Source organism: Camelina sativa, chromosome 17, assembly GCF_030686135.1.
Source record: "Camelina sativa cultivar CO46 ecotype springtype chromosome 17, ASM3068613v1".
Classification (NCBI taxonomy): Eukaryota; Viridiplantae; Streptophyta; class Magnoliopsida; order Brassicales; family Brassicaceae; genus Camelina; species Camelina sativa.
This window is the reverse complement of record NC_141896.1, coordinates 29,083,455-29,101,739: the sequence shown is the minus strand read 5'-3', so window position 1 is coordinate 29,101,739 and position 18,285 is coordinate 29,083,455. Positions and strand designations below refer to the sequence as shown.

Below are 18,285 nucleotides of genomic sequence, written 5' to 3'. Positions count from 1 at the left end.
GGAAAAAAACATAAAGAGAAGGTGCATTGTATAAGGCTTGAACTGAAGAGAAGATAATTAATTGCAGAAGACCTTGCCAGCTGACCTACCTAATCTTTTGAATATGTAAACCTAAAATTTTTAATATATTGTGTAGCCTAAAGCAAATGCTTTGGCTGCTTTATGGATGGGCCGGGCCTGCCAACTGCATCCTTATTATGATTTTGCTTATCTACAACAACAGTTTCTCATGACGACGACGACGCTAGAGGAAGAAAATGTTGGCGCTACTAAACATCAAGAAGAAGAGCTGAGTCTGCCTCCTCCGCAAGGTGATCAAGATTCAAGATCCAAGATGGCCATGACTCGCTTGAGCAACGACAACAGCACCGAAGAAGACTTGTTTGATGTGTCTGACGAGGACAGGTTATTTGACGTTGATGCATTATTCAGTAATGAAGAAGAAGAAGAAGATGGTGTCGATACTCAGCAGCAACAACAAGAGCAATGTACACCGATTCTTCCTCATCAACAGCCAGAGTACTGTTTACTTCCAGCAGAGCATCAGAAGTCGCAGACGCAGCCTTTTCCTTATAACTTTCCTGAGTTGATCATCTCTGAGCAGGAACCAGTGATCCCAGAGGATTTTGAAGATTTCTTCGCTGATTTCATTAAGCCACATTCACTGAACGGAGATGAGGATTCCAGCAGTTATGGTTAATTTGAAGGCTTCGACACACAAGGAATGATAAAAGATTGCACTTAACTGATCTCAGCCTACTCATACTTTTGCATTTTGGTCAATATCAGAGATAAGATTTCCATGTGTTTTTTTTTACTAGTTGTTGTTAATAGCTCTGTTTCCTTCTTTATGGGCAATGTTCTCCAAAACCAGAGACATAATTCTCGTTGCTTTTAATGTCTTAATATAACACACTTAATACACAATTTTTTCAACATCTTCTCATATCAAAACTTACACTTAACACATAATTAAAAAGATATAGATATAAAACAGTACTGATGGCTTCTTCTTCTCCTGAGATTTTTCTTTCCTCTGAAAGCCTAAATGTTTGAATCAAGATTCCGATCCGTATTGACCAGGTTCTTTTAGTTCTGATGTTGCAAAGATTCATTTAGCTCTTTGCAGAAACAAAACACCGATCATAGAGTAAAACATGCGAATAACTATCCATTAGCGTAAGGCACACGCATCTAACACCGATAGAGGTAAACCAAGCAAATGAAAAAAAAAAACCTTTTTTAGGCTTGACTGAGAAATTCGAGATTAGTTTTCTTGAATGACTAGTCAAGTTATTAGAAATTCGAGATTATTTTGTTTTATTTATTTATTTATTTTTTTCTTAAAGATTTCTCGATGAATATACAATCTCAGTTTTGAGAATACGAAACACACATTCTGTACACAAACATGCATTGTAATACTTCTAATTCCATCTAAAATATTCCTAGTACGTCTCAATTCTCAAGTCTCTTCCCGCTCTTGTTCTTTGCCAAAACTTGATCATGAATGACATCGGATTTTCTATCAGTTTTTGGTTTTTGATTATGCAAAATTCATCTTATTAGCCATTCACATCTTAAAAAATAGATTTCCTGAAAGTTGGAAACCCATAATTTAAAATATATGGCTAGTTCCTTCTTAAAATCCAAAAATCACATGTTATGAATTTTTTTTTTAATTTCTTAACCTGAGTCGACATTTTTTTTTTCTCATTTTTTTTTAAATTGTTTTATTACAAAATCGAAGAGCAATAAACAAAAATTTAGAATCCAAAAACCAAAAACTATTAAAAATCTTGCAAACATTCATGGTCAATAGTCTATTTTGTTCGCTGTAAACTATTGTAGTACTTACGATCAATAATCAAGTCAACATGATCGTTGACTATTCTATTTTAATAAGTATAGACAATAAATGGGATATTCTATACTATTAAAGCAAGAGTATTTACTAGACTCAAATTGGACCATGACTTCTATTTGGTAATTTTTCATTAAAAATTATTAGAGAATCACTTAATTAAATTAAATTATCCTATAGTTTTGATTTATTTAAATGACGTTTAAACCCCTCGGGAGATAATATATTTACCACCGGGTTGGGACACGGATCCTGTATGACCCGACAATAGTAGACTTCAAAACACGCTGATCCGTTTGTAATCCGGATTGATACAATTCGGATCGTGTATGTTGTTTGATTCAAAAATAGTTATTCTCGTCACCAAACAGAGGTATAATCCCTATAAAATAAGAAAACTAGTATTTAATGGCTTCAGTATTACCAAATATTAACTATTACCATACTTAATCCCTATAATTATTACGAATATTAATAATAATGAGAAATCTTTAATACTTATCAATTGTGATTTTGTTGCTTCCAAAATAATCAATAGATTAAATACAAAATTGTATATATATGTAAACTTATTTGATTTGCTTTTATATTGTGAGATATTTACGGAAAAAACAAATCAACTTAATACAATTAAATAAAAAATATCATTTAGTTTATATTTTCAATATTTTCTTAACGAAATTATAGTAATTAATTATGAGTAGTATAGATGGAAAAAAATTAAAAACCCATAAATTATATATATGTAAAGTTGTAAACTAATTTACAGAAAAGGTGTACTGTATATCCCACAACGACTAAATATTTTGGAATATGGCTCATAATCACTATAAATATATGACTAATACGTTTTGAGTACAAATAAGCAGGAAGCTTGATTTATCAGGTATCTAAATTTAACAGTTAATTTGGTTATAATTTGAGAATATTTAAACTTTTAAAAAGTAAACATATTATAATATATTTACATTTTTTTTAAGTTTAAGATATTATAAATATTTAAATTTTTATAGAATGTTTAAATTATTATAAATATTTGAACTCCGTCGAAATTTTAAAATATTATAATATATTTAAAGTCTATAAAATATTTAAGTAATATTAATATTTATACTCTTAAATTTTTTTGAGTTAAACCCGTCAAAACATGTATTTTTATCAAACAAAAAATTAAATTGGTTTTTTACAATTTTTCACTTCAACATGTAAAAATTTAACAAGCAACTTCTCCTCTTTTGACGACAAACCAAAATAAATAAAAAATCATCCTCTTACAAAACTATTATCCGATATTGCGGTGTGTCTATCCTCTTACAAAACTACTATCTGATATTGCAGAGTGTCTATTCTCTTACAAAACTACTATCCAATATTGCGGTGTATCTGTTTCCATGAAAAGTTATATTCTTCAAACTACTTACTCTATTAGGATTTCTAATTTACCGTATAAACCAAAATATATAAATAAACACTATATAAACAAATAAAATAAGTCAAAACTAGAAGTTAACCCGCGGTACACCGCGGGACAATATTTTTAATTTTAAAAATTTAAAATTTATATTGTATTTTTTGTACCTCAAATTTATATTGTATTTATTTATTGTTTTATTATTGTTTTATTAGTTTTAAAAAGGAATATAAAATTTTACAGGTATTTGATATAAGTATTCAAAGTATAGGGGTTTTGTAGTGTTTTCAAGGTTTTAACTCGTGTGGTATATGTATAGTCTAGTAATAAATTTATCTCTTGGTATACATCTAAAAGTATTTTAAAAAAAAACAATTCCACTTAACTCCCTATATGGGATTAATGCCAACCCGTCTCACCAAAATCAAAATAAGTTTTTGTGTAAAAAAAAAAAATCAAATAAGTTTTTTTATCAAGTTTAATTATGTTAATTGTTTTACAATATTAGCATATTTTAATAGTTTATAAATTTTCCATGTCAATATATATATATATATATATATATATATAGTTTATGATAATTTTTGAAGTAAAATAAACAAAATTATATGGGGGGTTTTCAACATATTTAATGTGATATTTTATAATTGGATTTTGGTTTAAGAAATTTATTAATGTTAATATAATTATGAATATTGTAAACTTTTGTTATGGAAAATCTGTTATATATCATTTAAATTTGAAAGATTCTAGCATCCATAAAAATAGTTTTTGAGATTTAGTAGGTTAAAACTTTAACGGATAGAGTTGTTTTTGGAAAAATCGGAATGTATAGATGTTGTTAAGATTTTACGGTATTAAATGTAACAAATGTTGGTCAATTTAAGAAAGTTTAGTATTTGAGTTTCTCTGCAATGTTATTTATGGAATTGTTTTAGGGGTTAATGTTGTTAAAAAAAATTAAATAAGTAAAATTTAAAGGACATAAACCAAAATATACTTCAAAAATGTTAATATATACTAGATTTTAACCTGCGGTACACCGCGGACATATAAATTATATTTATTTTGTATATATTTGTTAAATATTAGATATTTTGTAAATAGAGAAATAACTAAATTTTCCGGTTGTTGTGCGGCTAAATATTTATATTATTTTTTAACCTGCAATACATTTCATGACCATTTGTTTGTTATATTTAGTTTGTTTTGTTTAGTGTTTGAGATTCTATTTTTGTATTTTTAATTATTATAACAAAAAATAAGGGATTTAAATACATAATCAGTAATTTATACGCTGTAATTAAGTCATATTTTTTCTAATAAATTAACTATTTTATACAATTTTAGTTAAATCAACTTGATTTTATGTCAAATATTCTAATATTAGTATTTATTAGTATTGATAAATAATTAAATGAGGATTTAATCCGTGTTAACAAAAATTTAATAATATTTTATTAATTCCAATATGTCCTCTTTATAACTCATATACTATATAATCACATTATATAGTATTTTAGAATTTTTTAATTTTACATATTTGTAATTAAAATTTTTATTAAGTTTATATATATTAATTATAATATTTAAATAAATATCAATCGAAGTTTTTCTTAAGTTAAGAATCAAAGCTCACAGGTTTTGGAAAACAAAATGGAAATCAAATTGTTGTTTTCTTTGTTTGCGAAGGATTTAGATATAGAATATTTTCAAAACACAGCAAAATGTATGGTTAAATATATGATATTTTCTATTTTCATATTGATTGCTGTTATTATTTTAGTTGGAATGAAATATAAAATATTTAGGAAACAAAATCTGGAATAATGTTGGTTTTGGAAACTTTTTAGGGGTTAATATTGCAAATAACTTTTTAAATAAACAAAACTAAAAGGGTATAACACAAAATGTACTTCAAAAATGTTAATATAGATAATAAACTAAATTACAAAAATACAAATTACAAAAAAAAAAGTAACTAACAAAATATATAATCCCGTGCTGTAGCACGGGTGCTCCTCTAGTAATCTTTTATTCATTAGGTATAGGTAATTCCATACACACAAGACATGAACCCTCAAAACAAAGATGGTCTAGGACTGTCCCAGACGTACGGAGATGTATCTACCCACTTATACTCTAACTTGGGAATTTGTTTACCATGTGTGAAATAAATCCCATCTTCTCTAGCATCCCAAAAAATTTTCTTACCATGATGAAGTATGAGACCGCCACTTTTGTATGCCATGAACTTTGCAAAAAACTTGAAACCAATTCCCTGCCATAATTCACAATCAATTTTGGTTTTAAATATACTGTCATTAAAACTAAAATTGTATGTTTGTCCAGGACTCAAAAAGTGAATGCCTAGGTCATCTTCGTCTGATTGACAATGAATCTTGAGAATATTTTTCTGAAGGAGAGAATTCTTAAAATGTACAAAATTTTTCATTTTCGCATTGTTGAATCCTACACACAATGCAATAAGAACCAGGACACACAAGAGGCGATTCATTGTTTTGATTGATAGATGCGGTAGTTATTGGTAGGGGTGATATGTATATCTAAAAAATAAAAGGTGCTAATTTATACAAATTTCCAAATTATAAAATACGAATATAATTTTATTCTAACAAATGTGAAAACATCTTTTGGGAATGTATTAAATTAGAGGATAATGGTGAAATATTGTTGGTCAAACTTTTTTATATTTTCAACTACATATTAATGAACAATTGATTCCTTGATTGGTCTACTCATTCTAGACTAGAAAATTTTACAAAAATATATCCAAAAATCTGGTCAAAGTAACATCTTCCTTTAATCCTTTGATCTTTTTATTTAATTTTATGCAAAGTTGTGAGAATTTTTTTAATCACTTTTAAGACTCTTCTTTTATACTTCTTTGAAACTTCTTTTTCTTACCAAAGAAAAAGGTGATAAGATTGAAAGTATAGTTAAAGGGTCATTTGGAAGTTTGAACACAAATTTATAGGGGTTAAAGACTAATTTAACCAAAAAAATCATCAAATTCAATCAAGTTTGCACTAAAAATAATTAATACATTATTGCTCGCATGAGACTATCATGCCTTCTTACATCAGCCACTGATGGCGACCACCTTAGTATCTTGTTTGACCTTTTCAGCTCCGAGAAGAGGTTTGGTTATTTGGCTTCAATGGACATACCCTCGCAACGTTTTCAGGAAGATATCATGTAGGTCGAATATGCTCCAACAATCTTGTAATTTTTATTAAAATTTTGACTATTAATTTCAAAGAGATTGAGTGTAGAAGAATATTTTTTTTTTCAAATGTATATATTTAGCCACTTTTGTAATTTAATATTTATATTAAAGCATATATAATAACATAAATAAAAAATGATGGAGATAATATGTAATATTATAAAGATTTCTGAAATATTTATAAAAGATGTATGAGAAATTTGTGGAAATTAAAATATAAATATGAATAAATATATATATATATATATATATTGAGATATATGACGGAAAAAAGATATATTGAGATATATTTTAATGGTTACATAAGATATATTGAAATTTTCTTTTAGCAAACAGACTAAAGAAATAAGCTAATATCAGGAGAGATATGCACACATGACGACAGTGAATCTCTCAAGCCTCGTTGTCTTTTCGATGTTTCTCGTATCTGGTTTTGGCTTTTTGGCCTTGACGACAGTGAACAATCGAAATTCCAAAGGGGTCCGGATAGATTAAGTGAACTGCCTGATGCGTTGCTCGTAGAAATATTGTCGTTACTACCAACGGAAGATGTTGTGGCCACAATGATTCTGTATAAACGTTGGAGATTCCTTTGGATGATGGTACCAAGACTTGTATACGATGATAGCAACAAGAATATTCAAAGATTTCGGGCTTTGTAGATGGGTCTTTGGCATTGCACAAGGCTCCAATTCTCGAAACTTTGCACTTCAAACTTGGTGAAACCTGTCGTGATGAAGATATTCCCGTATGGATTAGAGCTGCAGATAAATGCTCTATCCGTGAGCTGATTATCGAGATCGATACTTCTTTTAGACCATCTCCAATCATACTTCCAAAGAGTTTGTATACAGAGTGTAGAATGCTAGTGACATTGAAACTTAATAGTGTGATTCTTGTGGATTCTTCTTCAAATTTTTCTTTCCCTTCCCTCAAGTCATTGGTAATTGTATTGGTGACGTACCCTGGTGACGAATTCGTAAAGAGGCTTTTATCCCATTGTCATGTTCTTGAAGACTTATATGTGGTTCACGGTCCAGATGAAAATGTGACAACCTTCACCGTTAGAATGCCTTCTCTAAAGAAGTTAGTCATGTCTACACCAAAAGACGTAGATGAAGCTATTGATGATGATCATGGCTTTGTGATAGACGATCCTTCTTTGGAGCACTTGGACATTCTTGATCATCAAGGTAGGTTCTGTGTCATTGAGAATAATATGCCTAAGATGGAAAAGGCAGATATCGACATTGCTTGCTTTCTTACTGGAAAGATTCTAGGGTCTATTACTTCAGTCAAGCGTCTCGGTTTATGTTTATTTAGTTCAAAGTTATTTTTTGTTTACGGCCAAGGCTGTTGTGTTTCTAGCAGTGTTCGTTCTATACAATTGTTTTTTCTTGTGATCAAATATGTTGTATTGTATGCAGGATGCATATCCTCCTAGTTGTGTCTTCTTCTCTCGCGTACGTTTAATAATATGGACATGTGACACAGAGTGGGTGAATCTGCTATTGTTTTTGATGAGAGCTTCCCCTAATTTACAAGCTCTCGAACTTGACCAGGTACATAGATCTTAACAAACGAACTGAATTTTTTATTTTCCTTGACCAGTACGTATAAATGTAATATGTTGTTCTCTAATCCAATCTATTTATATCAGTGCCATACCCGTAAAGAGCTCGCGTGCTGGAGTGAACCAAGCTTAGTTCCTGAATGTCTATTACGGAGTCTTGAAAATCTCGAGTGGGAAGACTATGAAGGAACTAAAGTTGAGAAATAAGTAGCAGCATTCGTGTAACGTCCGCGAACCAATTTTTGTAAATTTGGTGTGGGTGTCGATCGACACCCTTGGTGGCATCGATCGACACCATGTTTTTCCGGTTTGGTCGGGTTTGATTTAATTGCTGATTGGTTCGGTTTGGTTCAAGGAAATCCCTAAATCGTGTGTAAAAGGGGAAAAACGACCCTAGGTCGTGTCATTTGGTTGGTAGTCGCCGCTTTTGAGAGAAAGAGAAAGAGAGAAAAGAGAGAAAACGTTTCTGTGACTTTTTGGGTTTGTTCTTGGAGTTTTGGAGAGATCTGAGGCTGTAGGAGGGTTAGCTGTTGCTGGAAACGAAGGGGGAGCTTCTGGAGGTGTTGTTTTCCACGTTTCTCAATCCAATCTTCCTGTTCTTGAGGTGAGTGCTTGACCATGGTTGATCTAAGCATGAGATCTCTCTTGTTTGTGTGTTTTCTTTGTGGTTTGTGTTGTTTTGTTGCTTGGGTTCGTTGCTTTTGTGATTCCCAGTGTTTTCTGAGGTAATTGGGTGAGTTTGAGACGGATTCGAGATGATTGGGAAGGAGAGTTCGATGTTCGGTTTTGCGCAGATCATGTCTGCAGAGGAGGTATCGATCGACACTAGGAAGCATCGGTCGACACCATTTGGAGTGGCATCGGTCGACACTGTTTAGCATCGGTCGACACCATTGTTTGTAGCATCGATCGACACCGTGAGGAATCGGTCGACACTGGTCTCAGTCGAGACTTGTTTTCCTGGTTTGATGTATTGTTGTGTGTTGTTTGTTTTGCTTAAACTTGAGGATCTCATATGCTTGTGTGTATAACCCAGTAGATGGGAGGACGGCCTCACTAAGTATTTATGATAATACTTACGCATCTTAATTGTTGTTTGTGGTGTGCAGGTATGTGACGTGGAATCATGGCGATGAGGAGGAGGATGAACTAGGGTCTCGTTTGTGTGTTGTTGGTCTTTGTTATATTGTTTAGGATGGAACCTTGGATAGAGATATGTTAGGTTGCTGGATAGAATGGATAGAAATGTTATTGTATTGGTTTTGTATTATTGATATGTTTCCGCTGTGCATGTAGTTGGATGTTGGTTTATTATTGGTTGGTTACTGTGTGTGGGTTGGTTTGTTTAATTAAGTAGTATGGGATAATTAATTATATATTGTATTTAATTAATAAAAAGAAAAAAAAAGGGTCGGGTTGTTTTAATTTGGTATCAGAGCCTTTACGGTTCTAGGATGGTTAAATGGATGGTTAGAGCGGTTAGGAATTTAATTGGGTGAATTATTTTCCTTTTTGCTTGATGCATGATGTTGTGTGATGGAATTGAATATGAGTAGTTAGTCAATTTGTTTGCGGTATGGAGTCCTAGTATCATCCTCTTCGAGCCTTCAATGAGATTCCACGGTAAGATGTGTACTCTATGTGCGGTTTTTGAATTGTGTGCTTAGCCTTCTGTTCTGGGTAGTGCAGATGGCTAGAGAGGGTGCTGTGGGTCGCGGTCGTGGTCGTGGGCGTGGTCGTGGTCGGGGACGAGGTCAGGTTCCTGAGGCCAGTGTGAGTGTAGCCCAGAGCATGGCCAGTGAGGAGGTGGCGGAGTCACAGGTTCATCCTAGTGTGTCTGGAGACCAGGCTGGTTTGGGTGACGGCAGGGCGGATGGGCCCGGTGTCGGTCACGGTGTTGCCCCGGGTGTGGGGGTTGCAGCGGGAGGTGCTCCAGGCAGGGAGGATGTCTTGATGGACTTGCTAGCTCAGGTTTTGCAGCGACTTCCAGCAGTTGTGCCGCCAGTGGTTGGTGGGCAGGATCCAGTAGTGCCGCCAGTGGTTGGTGGGCAGGGTCCAGTAGTGCCGCCAGTGGTTGGTGGGCAGGGTCCAGTAGTGCCGCCAATGGGTGGTGGGCAGGGTCCAGTGGTGCAGCCTGTGGCAGGTTTGCAGGCAGGTGTGCAGCCGGGGGCCGAGGTAGTGGATGCACAGTATGTGCGGATGATGGAGCAGCTGCGGCATGTGGGAGCCGGGTATTTCTCAGGAAGTACCGATCCGAGTGTAGCGGATGAGTGGAGAGAGCGGATGGAGGATATTTTCCTTTCGCTTAGGTGTCCCGACCGGTACAGGGTGGATCTGGCAGTGTTTTACTTGTCAGGAGATGCTCGTGTGTGGTGGAGGTCGGTGACAGCACGGAGGGTGCAGCGGGGTATGTCTTGGGGAGATTTTGTGGGGGAGTTTAACTCCAAGTATTTTCCTCAGGAGGCTCTTGATCGTATGGAGGCACGGTTCTTGGGTTTGACTCAGGGGGACCGTACAGTGCGGGAACTGGATGCAGAGTTCAGTCGGCTTGTGGGGTATGCAGGCCGGGCTTGGGAGCCAGAGTCGGCTCAGGTGCGGAGGTTCTTGCTGGCTTTGCGAGATGATTTGAGGACACGGTGCAGAGTGAGGAGCTATGCCACGAGGGCGGAGCTGGTTGAGGTTGCAGCTGGGATAGAGGATGACTTGAGGTCACAGTTGGTGGTGGTCAGTCCAGCGGGTCGTTCAGAGGAGACATTGGAGCAGAGCATTCCAAACAAGGATAGGCAGTTGGAGCAAAGGCGTAAAAGGAAGCGGGAAGAGACGACAGTGGCGAACCAAGGTGGCCAGAGAGGTTATGGGAGCGGGAGCATGGATCACGTGTCGGCAAGCGGGGCCAGGGGAGGTGATTCGTAGGAGTACCGTCGAGTGTGTTATCATTGCGGGGAGGAAGGGCATATCAGGCCTTTCTGTCCTAAGAGGAGGCAGATGATGGAGGTTGCAGCGCAGCCGAAGGGAGGACCGGGTGTCCATTCCGGCGCTTAGTTTTAGCTTATGTATTCTTTCTTTCTTTCATTATGTATTTTCATTTGGAGTTGTAAACGATTATTGCATTTGAGGTTCTAATAAAAGTTGGAGTTCTTTGGTTTTGGGATTTGTGAAAAATCACTGGAAAGGAAATAGCACGGGAGTCTATAAATGGAAAGTTTCCATAAATAGAAGATTGCTATAAATGGAAAGTTTCTAAAAATAGAAGTTTCCAGAAATGGAAAGTGTTGAGGTAGATCTAGTCGGGAGATACTCGTTGACATCGGACTTATTTGCTCAGGATAGTGTGAGCCCAACTCATGTGATACCGATAGCTCAATGGACTTTGTGGCCAGAGAGTGGGAGTGGTATGTTTGCTTTGGATGACGATCCGTGAGCGCGCTTTAGGGTGACGACCTTAGAGCGGGATTTTGAGACTCCCTGGATACCGTAGCTATGAGCCGTGGCTCGGCAGTGAGCCGGTATGTCTCGAGGGTTGCGACCCGAGAGCGGGGGGAGTGGGCGTGTGAGACTCCCTGGATACCATAGCTGTGAGCCGTGGCTCGGCAGTGAGCCGGTATGTCTCGAGGGTTGCGACCCGAGAGCGGGGGGAGTGGGCGTGTGAGACTCCCTGGATACCGTAGCTGTAGGCTGTGGCCTGGCAGTGAGCCGGTATGACTCGAAGATTGCAACCTGAGAGCGGGGGGAGTGTGTGTGTGAGTGACTTCCTGGATGCCGTAGCTTAAGGCGGTTGGCCTGATAGCGAGCCGGCATGATTCGTTGGTTGCGACCACGGACGGGGGAAGCACTGAGTTGTGAGCAAATAGTGTCTTTGATGTGAGTATATTGACTAGAGGGAGACCTCGTGGTTCAGTCGGAGGTGTGCGGGCTGTTGCGATAGTGCACGGGAAACCTTGGCTGACGGTATTTAGTCCGGTCGGGGACGTGCAGGCCGTGTTGACGGTGGCACGGAGGTCTTTGACAGTTGGACGGTTTTGCGGGATTCGAGGACGTCCGCGAACCAATTTTTGTAAATTTGGTGTGGGTGTCGATCGACACCCTTGGTGGCATCGATCGACACCATGTTTTTCCGGTTTGGTCGGGTTTGATTTAATTGCTGATTGGTTCGGTTTGGTTCAAGGAAATCCCTAACTCGTGTGTAAAAGGGGAAAAACGACCCTAGGTCGTGTCATTTGGTTGGTAGTCGCCGCTTTTGAGAGAAAGAGAAAGAGAGAAAAGAGAGAAAACGTTTCTGTGACTTTCTGGGTTTGTTCTTGGAGTTTTGGAGAGATCTGAGGCTGTAGGAGGGTTAGCTGTTGCTGGAAACGAAGGGGGAGCTTCTGGAGGTGTTGTTTTCCATGTTTCTCAATCAAATCTTCCTGTTCTTGAGGTGAGTGCTTGACCATGGTTGATCTAAGCATGAGATCTCTCTTGTTTGTGTGTTTTCTTTGTGGTTTGTGTTGTTTTGTTGCTTGGGTTCGTTGCTTTTGTGATTCCCAGTGTTTTCTGAGGTAATTGGGTGAGTTTGAGACGGATTCGAGATGATTGGGAAGGAGAGTTCGATGTTCGGTTTCGCGCAGATCGTGTCTGCAGAGGAGGCATCGATCGACACTAGGAAGCATCGGTCGACACCATTTGGTTGGCATCGGTCGACACTGTTTAGCATCGGTCGACACCATTGTTTGTAGCATCGATCGACACCGTGAGGAATCGGTCGACACTGGTCTCAGTCGAGACTTGTTTTCCTGGTTTGATGTATTGTTGTGTGTTGTTTGTTTTGCTTAAACTTGAGGGTCTCATATGCTTGTGTGTATAACCCAGTAGATGGGAGGACGGCCTCACTAAGTATTTATGATAATACTTACGCATCTCAATTGTTGTTTGTGGTGTGCAGGTATGTGACGTGGAATCATGGCGATGAGGAGGAGGATGAACTAGGGTCTCGTTTGTGTGTTGTTGGTCTTTGTTATATTGTTTAGGATGGAACCTTGGATAGAGATATGTTAGGTTGCTGGATAGAATGGATAGAAATGTTATTGTATTGGTTTTGTATTATTGATATGTTTCCGTTGTACATGTAGTTGGATGTTGGTTTATTATTGGTTGGTTACTGTGTGTGGGTTGGTTTGTTTAATTAAGTAGTATGGGATACTTAATTATATATTGTATTTAATTAATAAAAAGAAGAAAAAAAAGGGTCGGGTTGTTTTAATTCGTCTTAAGAAACACAAACTGCTTAAAAAAGGCAAATATTTACTCTAAGACTATCCTCATTAGTGTGTTTCTTAGTTGTTTCTTAAGGTAATCTTTTTAATAATAAAAAGGGAAGAAGAAACTTTGTTAAGAGAAAAGGAAAATATTAAGCAATCGAAGAAGATCAATTCGAAACTGAAAGATTTTGCCACGTCAGCTAGGGTGCGATTCTGAAGGCGATTAGGGTTCTGCCGTTTGCCGCACGCAAGCTCAGTTTCTGGCGGCCGCCGCCGTTGGTTCTCATGTCGGGGGAAGGTTCTGGGGTTGCTCCGGATCCTATTTCGAATTCTTAGAAGGAAGTTTCTTCCCCAAAATCGTATGCTAATGTTGTTGGTACCAAACCCACTTTATCAAAGTTTGATTTCGAGCTCTCGGTGGTTGATGGGAAGGCTATGGTTGCTGTTCCTGAGGCCATCCTCAATGATTCAGTGCCTTTGTGGGAGGACTTCCTTATCGGTAGATTTCCTTCAGCGGCTCCCCATGTAGCGAAGATTCATGTTATTGTGAACAAGATCTGGAACTTGGGGGATAAGAATATTAAGATTGATGTTTACAGTGTGAATGAGACAACGGTGAAGTTTCGTATCCGTAACGCTTCAGCTAGACTACGTGCGCTTAGGCGTGGTATGTGGAATATTTGTGCTCTCCCAATGATTGTTTCTAAATGGACTCCGATTGCGGAGGACGCTCAGCCTGAGCTCAAGACTATGCCACTGTGGGTTACAATTAAAAATATTCCCATTCTATGTTCTCCTGGGACGGTCTGAGCTTTCTTGCGAGTCCAGTGGGTGAGCCTAAACGGTTGCATCCAGATACAGAACTTGTTACTAGTTTTGAGGATGCAAAATTTTTTGTTGAAGTTGATCTTATGCAGGAACTTCCCAAAACCTATTTCTTTTCAGTTCGAGGGGAAGAGGTGTGTGTGCAGTATGAATATCCATGCTTACCACCTCGTTGTGGTTTCTGCAGCAGGTGGGGGCATTCGGAGGATGGTTGCTTGGCAAAGCTAGCCAAAGCTCCTGCTCAAGCTAGTTTGCCGCAAGTGAGCTCACCCGTTGCCACTGTGCCAGTTATCGTTGAGACTGTTCCGCAGAATGCGAGTATCCCCCCTCTGTTTCTGGGTCGGAGATAGCAAGTGAGGTGATCCCTTCTTTGGGTGATGTAAAGGAGGTTGTTGGAGAGGCTATAGTAGGGGGACAAGAGGAACATGCAACTGAGGGAGAGTGGACAGAGGTTTCACATTCTGGAGGGAAAAATGGGAAAAATGTCAATAAACAACTGGTCTATGGTCAAGTTAGCATTGCATCTCCCACTCGGTTTGATGTTTTAAAGGGTGCTTAGGAGGGGGAGTTTTTGCCTGATACTGATCGTGTAGAGGTTGAAAGGTTTACTCTCCCACACGTTTTGGAAACTGGGAAACAGACGGTTTTGGCGACGGTCAGGAAGCCATTGGCATCTAAGGAACCAGTTGCTACTCATGTGCAGCAGCCTCGGAATTCCAAAAATGCTCATAGATTTCTCTCGGACTCTACTCATAAAGCTACGGGCACAGGCTCTAGCGGTACCTCTATAAAGGCGCCTCAAAAAAAACCTTAATGTCTGGTTTCTTCTAGAATATTTGAGGTTTGAATAAGTCAAGTAGGCAGGATGTTATTTGTGAATGGGTTCGGAAAAATAATTTTACTTTCGGTTGTTTATTGGAAACAAGGAGGTGAATGTTAGTAGGGTGCTGGCGAGAACTTTTGGGGATTGGAACTTAGTTTCTAACTATGAGTTTAGTAGATTGGGGAGAGTTTGGGTTCTCTGCAGCCGCCAAACAAACTTGCAGGTTGTCTTCAAGAGTGGACAGTTGATCACTTGCTCTATTATGCTAGGGGGGGGGGGGGGGGGGAGGGCATAGAGGATTTTTGGTGTTCGTTTATTTACGCTCAAAATACAGCAGAGGAGAGAAAAGAACTTTGGCGTGACATTCAGTGCCAACATGATCTAGCTTCCTTTCAAGGTAAACCATGGATTTTGATGGGTGATTTGAATGAGACTCTGGATCTTGAGGAACATTCTAATTCATTAGTCACGCCAATGGTAACATCGGGGATGCGTGATTTCCAAGCAACACAGCGGCACAGCTCTTTGGTGGATTTATGAATGACGGGTCCACTGTTTACTTGGTGTAACAACCAGGAAATGGTCTTATCTGCAAAAAGCTGGATAGGGTTCTACAGAATGTGGACTGGGATCGTATTTTTCCTCGATCCTATTATGTGATGGAAGCAGGTGGTGTTTCAGATCATCTGCGGGGAAAGATCTACTTGGATGCAAGGTTGCAGAGGAGAAAGGACCCTTTCAAGTTTACGAATGTTATTGCTCTTCAGCAAGAATTCTTACCTACTGTTGCGAACTACTGGGAAGACACTCTAGCTATACATCACTCTACCTCTGCTCTCTTTCGCCTCAGTAAGAAACTGAAGTTATTGAAGCCACATTTGCGTGAACTAAGCCGTAACAAACTTTCAGATATCTCTCGCCGGGCTGCTGCTGCGTATGATGATCTTTGTACTAAGCAATTAGCTGTTCATGCTCACCCTACGTCACAAGACATTGCGGAGGAAACCTTAGCTCACACTAGGTGGGAGCGTGTTGCGGGTTTAGAGGAGAGGTTTTTAAAGCAGAGATCGAAATTGCATTGGTTGAATGTGGGGGATAAAAACAACAGGGTTTTTACAATGCCATTAAGGAAAGGCACTCTCTGAACTTTATTAATGAGATTATTGATCCGAGTGGTTGCAGTCTTACGGCTATGGAGGACATTAAAGCTGAGGGTGTGAGGTTTTTCTCACACTTACTCTCTCACTGTCCTTCGGATTTTACAGATATTTCTATTCCTGCTTTACAGGAGTTATTACCTTTCCGGTGTACCACGCTCCAGCACCAGGCTCTCCTGTTAGAAGTTACATAGGTGGAGGTGAAACAGGTTCTGTTTTCGATGCCTCCCAATAAATCTCCTGGGCCTGATGGTTATACGGTTGAGTTCTTCAAGGGGGCTTGGTCTGTTCTTGGTCCTGATCTTACCAAGGCAATACAATCTTTTTCGGTTTGCTTTCTTACCAAAGGGGGTGAACTCAACGATCCTGGCTCTCATTCCCAAAAAACCACTGCCAAGGAGATGAAGGATTATCGCCCGATCTCTTGCTGCAATGTGCTTTATAAGGTTATCTCGAAACTCTTGGCGAACCGTCTCAAAACAATCCTTCCTGATTTCATTGCGCCTAACCAGTCATCGTTTATTAAGGACAGGCTTCTAATGGAAAATCTTTTGCTAGCTACGGAATTGGTAAAAGACTATCATAAGGAGGATATCTCATCTCGCTGTGCGATGAAGATTGACATTTCAAAGGCTTTTGATTCGGTGCAGTGGCCTTTTCTCATCAATGTGCTCAAGGCGCTGAACCTCCCTGATAAGTTTATCCATTGGATTCATCTCTGCGTCTCTACTGCCTCTTTCTCTGTTCAAATCAATGGGGAGCTTGCTGGTTTTTTTAAGAGTGAAAAAGGTCTCCGTCAAGGTTGTTCCCTCTCGCCATATCTCTTTGTGATTTGCATGAATGTGTTATCTTCTATGTTGGATAAGGCTGCTGGGGACCGGAAATTTGGGTTTCATCCTCGCTGTAAGGGTATGCAGCTTACCCATCTCTGTTTCGCTGATGATATAATGGTTTTGTCGGATGGTCAGGCTTCCTCTATAGATAGCATTCTCCAAGTCTTTAAGGAGTTTGCTGCATACTTAGGTTTGGGTCTCAGTGTGGAGAAGTCTACTTTGTTTCTTGCGGGGGTTTCTGGTCGCTCTCGTGCAGCTATCCTCATTCAATTCCCTTTTGCTGTAGGCTCTCTACCTGTTCGTTATTTGGGTCTTCCTCTTCTCACCAAGAGAATGAAAATTCAAGATTGTCTCCCTCTACTTGAGAGAATACGCTCTCGTATTGGCTCCTGGAAACATCGTTATCTGTCTTTTGCTGGGCGGTTGCAGCTACTGAGTTCGGTTATTGCTAGCCTCACCAACTTCTGGGTCTCCGCCTTTCGCCTTCCTTGTGCCCGTGTTCAGGAGATTGAGCGTATCTGTGCGGCTTATCTTTGGTCAGGTCCTGATCTTACTGCATCAAAGAATAAACTGGCTTGGAAAGATGTGTGTTTGCCTAAAAACGAAGGTGGTTGAAAAGACCGACCTTTTTAAAAAAAAATAAAAATAATAATAACTAATAAATATAATATTATATAATAAAATAAACTACAACTAGTGGTCCCATACCCACTAGCCACCTAACAACAAACACATTCAACAGCGGAAATAACCAACCAATATTTAATCATAATCCAATAATAAAATATAACCATATTCCAACATAATCAATATCCAAAACAACAGGAATCATAAAACCAGCAACCTAGCAATGTTCTAATGACCCAACTCTAGCAACCTAGCAATGCCAGACAACATAAAACCAAGTCCCTAGAACATCCTCCTCGTCATTGCCTTGATTCCACGATCACACTTTGCCTTTACCTGCACCACAAACACATATTGCAATGCATGAGTATTTTATAAATTGGGCTATACACACAAGCAACAAGCAATAGAGACAACTCTAACCATCAAACAACATTCAACAATCAACAATAACAAACCAGGACTCTACATCGACCGATACCAACATGCATCGACCGACACCAGGTGGAGGTTGCGTCGACCAACGCAAGATCTGCGTCAACCGATGCAAGGTTAACTTGCATCGACCGATGCAAGATCTGCATTGACCGACGCATGCTCGACATAACACGAAAACCCTAGAGTTTACGCGCCGTCCTCGCATCTGCATCGATCGACGCACAAAGTGCATCGACCGATGCAATGCCGA

The 18,285-nt window shown here is 38.5% G+C and overlaps 3 pseudogenes; 2 read left to right on the top strand and 1 right to left on the bottom strand.

Moving 5' to 3' along the window:
• Positions 1–5,189: 5,189 nt before the first annotated feature.
• LOC104759702 (S-protein homolog 9 pseudogene) lies at positions 5,190–5,817 on the bottom strand (annotated as a pseudogene).
• A 537-nt stretch (positions 5,818–6,354) lies between these two features.
• On the top strand, positions 6,355–8,305 carry LOC104759703 (putative FBD-associated F-box protein At1g32375; annotated as a pseudogene).
• A 5,462-nt stretch (positions 8,306–13,767) lies between these two features.
• Positions 13,768–17,585, top strand: LOC147924459 (uncharacterized; annotated as a pseudogene).
• The last annotated feature ends 700 nt before the right edge of the window (positions 17,586–18,285 follow it).